The sequence below is a fragment of the Lactuca virosa genome, chromosome 3 (assembly GCF_052849685.1).
Source record: "Lactuca virosa cultivar CGN04683 chromosome 3, Lactuca_virosa_CGN04683_v6, whole genome shotgun sequence".
Taxonomy (NCBI): domain Eukaryota; kingdom Viridiplantae; phylum Streptophyta; class Magnoliopsida; order Asterales; family Asteraceae; genus Lactuca; species Lactuca virosa.
The window spans coordinates 363,298,655-363,304,654 of NC_136428.1; positions in this window are offsets into that span (position 1 = coordinate 363,298,655).

Below are 6,000 nucleotides of genomic sequence, written 5' to 3' on the forward strand. Positions count from 1 at the left end.
AAACAAATTTGATTGAAATATCTACTTCCCAACCCTATTTGGACATTGACAATGGTGACATTGAAAGTCCAGAAAAGCTTTCTCTTCCCAACAAAAAGGGATTGGCCATGGTCAAGTCATTTGACCAATGGTAAAGAGAAAGGCTAAGTCTGAGACAATCAAGTGTACCATTTCCAAAAGGTCCATATGTTTCTTTTGCCAAAAGAATGGGCATTGGTTGCGAAGCTGCCGAGTTTACCTGAAAGTTCATAAGGATGGTAAAAGTCAAAAAGGTTTGACTTTGTTTCAGGTTAAAGTCCATTACCTAACTCTATGAAGTCTCTTTTGGAGATTCTTAATACATGATGTAATGTAATTACATTTTGATGTTTTGGAAGAATCAAAGGAAGCTTAAAGAAAGAGTGTGTTGATTCTGATCGCGAAGATGGATTTCGATCGCATGGTTCGATGATCAGAATTTTGAGTTGCTGCTTAAGAGTTATGATATGTTGCTTAAGAATAGATAACAACATGTTTTTCATATGTATTTGCATTGTAAGGATAAGTTTTTTCCGCGAAGTTTAAAAATAAAAGAAATTTTTGATTTTATTTATTTTAAGTATCATTACAATGGCATTTGTGAAAAAATTGTTGTTTATATGTTTCCATTGATAAGCAATATTGGAAAATGGATTTGATTCTTTCATTTGTGGTAGTGTCATAATTTACCAAATAAGAAAAGATTCTCATCACCCAAGTTTCAGTTGGATAGAAACTTGGAATCATGCAAGTTGTATTGTATGATGAGTGAGAATTTTCATTTTTGGGAAATTAAGACTAATTCCTTGTTCACATGTACGTGTGAATCAAGTGAAGGACTGAATGATTGGGTACACTAGGTTGTGCGTTGATCAGGTCCACTACAATGAATGATAAGATTATTCGTCATGATTTACTAATGTTTAGTAAATATGGTTATGCTTACAAGTTTAAGTGTAATTTTGAATCATTGGAAAAGTTTCAATGTACAGCAGAACGGATGAGAAGAATCAAATAAGGTAGAAAGATAAAGGTTTCTCCAATCTGAAGAGATGGGAGAGTACTTGAGTATCTTGTTTTATGATTATCTTAGTGATTATGAAACCATATCACAATTGATCCTCTAAGGACACCTTAGTGCATTTGTTTGACTAAGGAGAGGAATCATGAATTGTTGAAATGGTTAAATCAAAAGATAAATCATACTTCTTTCCAAAATTAACTCTTAGAGTCATACTCCAAGATTGTAACTTGAGTGACATAATCTTTAGAAAGTTTATAACACTTGTCAAATGTAGAGCAAGATGTTTCCTATTCTTCTACATTTGAAGTTGGTTAGTTGTGATGTTTTGGATAAAACAAAGACCAACTAAGACCAATTGTATGAAGTGTTTAACATGATAAGAATCTGCACTAACTCTTGAATATTTGTTTTGTCAAGGAATGATTCTTGACAAAAGAGAATCTTATATGTCAAGAGGTCAGTGGGAGTCTTAAAAGATCTTGAGTTAGTTTCAAGATCTAATCAGGAGTATTGTTTAATCACTAGTACACGACATGAGGTTTGTAACCTATCGTGTTGACATATTCTTATTTCTGTGCCTATTACAGTTAAAGTTGACAATGCTTGTGAGTTATATGAGTTCCCAATTGTTTGCATAACAATGTAGAAGCAATGGTAGGCTCTTGAGCTGCCAAGTGGCAAGAAATTAAGATTGAACAAGTTCAGTCCATATGAGTTTGGATTTGTCACTAACCTTGTCGTGTGATTATGGTTTTGACAAATTCACATGGATAGGAACTCATGCACCATAAAAATCTAAGTGTCATAAGGTTTCTCTCCGATTCATGAAAATGATGGTGAGGAAACGCTTCCACTAAGTAGAATTTAAGTAGATTGCAATTGTGATATTTGCATTCTCAAAGTCATTAGTTGAGCGTGTGTGGTTAACCGGCACACTAACATGGACTTGTGAGAATGGCAAAAGGTCTAAACATTATGATTAGGGCATCCCTCTTCATAATGGTTTAGACACACATGTGAGCTATCTAAGGAAAGGTGTATGATTTTGATAAAGTCTTATCAAAGCAATATTGTATCAGAAATCTGAACTTTGGCAAGAAAGTCAATAAAGTATTGATTTCTAGAAGTCCAGTTGATTTCTGAGTACATGTCAAAGATAGTAGGAGCATAAGTGTTGTGCTAGTAAGATAATAATCATTGTGCTAGTGGGAGCATGATTATTATGGTTAGTGTTGCAAGTTAGCAATGTTAATTATAGAAAAACAAAAAGGTTCACTTCACTTTGAAAAGTTGTTTTGCTATAATTAAGGGAGAGGATTTATACTTCATTCCAATTCTAAAAGCTTAGATTGAGATTTTAATCAACTTTAGTCAAGGATATATATGAATGTTATGTTGGAATGGTTCAACATAAGGAAATTCTATATATGTTGCATTCTCAAAATTCGATTATTATTACGGCATCCCTCTTCATAGTTTGAATTGTGAGAACATGGCAAATAAAAATTTTTATAGCATGAATCGTGTCCCATATGCTTCGGGTATAGGATCGATTGCATGTGCTATAATATTTATCCATTCTAAAATTTTCAAATGCCTAGGGCATTAAGAAGGAAAAGGATTAGAAGTGGATATGATTAAAACGATTAAGCAATTGTCGAGGACAATCTAGGGTTTACCAAAGATTGGTTGCTCAGGGACAGTTGGAAGTATATAGTGTTTAACTTTGGAAAGGACCATATTGACATACTCTAAAAAGAGGAAACTCTTGTTCACAAGTGATAGTCAAAATGGGTATATGGAAATGTTTCCATAGGTGGAAGTTATTCTTTAAATCTGTGGAAGGTTAGAAAACTTAATGCAAAGAAGGATGTTCAAAGGAATGTACTTTGAATGTTAGAATTCGTTTCCATGGAATTGATCTCCATTGGAATGCTTTGTAATGTTTGTTGCCAAGTCTTTGTGACTTGGGCATAGTCATTACAAGGGGATCATTGCATATAAGTTTAGAATCTAGTAGATCACAGTAAATGGCAAGAGTTTGGTATTCTTACATTTAAAGTAAGGATTGGGATTGTGAAATGAGCATCATTGAAATATTATCAATCGATCTGTTTCACAGAGTAAGGACAATAGACAAACATAGTGTGCATACTTGGAGTATGGCATAGCTAGTGTTTGGACAAACATAGTATGCATGCTTGGAGCATGGCATGACTATTGTTTTAATTCAAGTATTAAGTTGATGAATCGAAACATTGAATAATGAGTAATCAATATGGTGCTTAAATTAAAGGTATTTTTTATTTACTCTCAAGGTGTTGGGGCCATATAGGATTAGTATTATTCTTGTGTTTCAGTTTGTATGTTTTGACTTCCAGAATAACTAGGTCATTCTTACCGAATGACTAAGTTATCCAAACCATCCACAGTCGGTCATATGTTGGAAGTAGATATGAATCAAGACTGTCATGAAGCTGGTTTGTAGATGTCCAAGGTACTGGACATAGCAAGAGTTGCTGCAACATTCATGAGTGCTCATAAGTTCTAAGTATTGGATTAAACCAACGGTCATTTGACTCACTTCACGGATTTTATCACGAGTGAATCATGAGACGATAATATCTTATATTCTTCAAACCTAGAGATATGAGTTGTTGACTATGAGTTGGTTATACATTGATTGCACGAAAACGCATTGGTAACTCGATGTTACAAAACGTGCATTTGTGTTTGATTCAACAAGTACTCAGTACAAGCATATGAGTACAATTTTATCCATTCCTTTTACCCTTAAAGGGATAAAAGCGATATTTGTGGGTCCCTCGATGATTTAGTGATGACACCCTAAGTGCTTGGCCAAGCCTGGACTGATTTGATTTGTTCAATTAGTCGGTCGTCATAAATCAGACATCGGGAAACAACAAATGGACAGAGAGAATGATTATAATCCATGTCTCAGTCCATATAATATCTAGAATGGAGGAATATATGATCACTTATCTAATGGACGCGTCAGTGATTTGTTTAGAGTTCGACGGCAGCAGCTTTTAAGAGCTACGATTGCTAGTCGGGTTTTGAAGTCATACGCAATAATAGTTTTAGACTTATCCAAGTGGGAGACTGTTGGATTAGTGTCTAAGTCCATAACTATATTTGGTATGTACTTGACCCGATTGGCATGGTCCATTTGGGTTGCATGGCATCATGCATTTGGATAGACTAAAATGAGAGAAATAACACTTAAGGTTTATTAATATATTATAAGTTTTAATATATTAATAAGATTGTTTAATTAGTATTGATCAAGAATTAATTTGGAATTAATTAAGTGATCAAAAGGAGACCAATTAAATATATGGGTTGATTGTGTAAATCATCCATACTTGTATAGTGGGCTAATGCTCCATGGATTATCTAGTTGGGCTAAAACCCATAGGATGCTCCATGGATGCTCCATGGTGTTTTTGTACCCATGGATCATGGAAATGAAAGGCCATGACAATTAGGGTTTACATGGTGTAACCCTAATTGTGACACACTATATAAGCATGTACACCATAGGAGTGTTAGAATGCTCAAAACCCAACAAAAAGAGATACTGAGAAAAGTAACATACCTCCACCTCTTCCTTATAATGATATAGGGCGGTATACACCTAGTTATATAGATACTATATTATTAAGGTAAATGTGTCACTGGTATATATCAGTCAGAGTATACCATCTTTTAGAAGTTATAGAAGGCCCTGAAAGATGTAAGATAGAAGGAGGACATTGAAATATAGGTTTATTTCATGTATGTTTAAAACCTATTTAATCAAACAATTGGCCTTAAAACCATTAAGTGTAAGTAGATCTTCAGGAGGAAACAAACATGGATAATAAAAAACACATATTCAAGCCAATATATGTTGCAAAGGATGTGTAAGTTTATGAAGCTCATTTATGAACTGAAACAAGTATCTTGTAATTGGAATATTTGTTTCGATGGAGAATTTGTAACACTCGATTCCATGTGTGAAATTAATTCGAATTGTTCATGATTTCTCTTTGGCCACGACATAGTGAAGCCTCACCATGGTGTGGTGATAAAACTTTCGCCCGCGATGTTTATTAGACCAACACGGCGTGTTGGTGTCATTACACGGCGTGTTGGCGGCTGGAGGAGAAAACCCTAATTTTAAGGGTGTTGCATCCTATATAATCTCCTTAAGTCCCCAAGAGATGGTCTCTTTATCAACCTCCATTCCCCCAAATCGTCCTTTGCAACCATAATCATATTTCCTTCCTATTTTTGAGCTAGTTTGGTGTTTTTGAAGCTAAAGAAGGAAGAAGGTGGAACTAGGAAGCAAATATCCAACAAGCAAACCTCATTCTTCAGTTTGGCACTTTTCTGGACCTTTATAAGTGTCCAAGACTCAATTTTTGTCATTTCAAGTTGTTAGATCGTGAGTTTTTTCCCTTTAGTTTCTTTTTCTTGTATATTGGAAGGGTTGGATCTCATAAAGTTTGCAACTTTATGAATCTCCAAGTCAAGGTGATCTAGTAGTGTCTTGGATCTAGTCTATAATCAAGTTTTGAAACCATGCATAGAGATTAGGTCATAAATCCTCATTTTGACCTAATATGGGTTCAAGACATGTATTAGACATGTATGTCTAAAAAAGCACCAACCTTTGTGATGGATTGGGTGTTAGAATCAATTCTCAAAAGGATGGACTTTGGAATTTAAGGATTAAGTGTTTATTGGTTAAGCCCTTGCATTGTCAATCTTTATGCTCTGGGTTTTGGACCTTTTTGGTAGTCCCACAGGATAAAGTTAAAAACTTTACCCTTCTAAATCTCATTTTGGTAACATCTGAGCTTTGGAGCTCTTGGAGTCGAAGAAAGCAACTTAATGTATTAAGTTGTTGGAACTCAGGAAAACACGGCGTGTTTGCAAGACAACATGGTGTG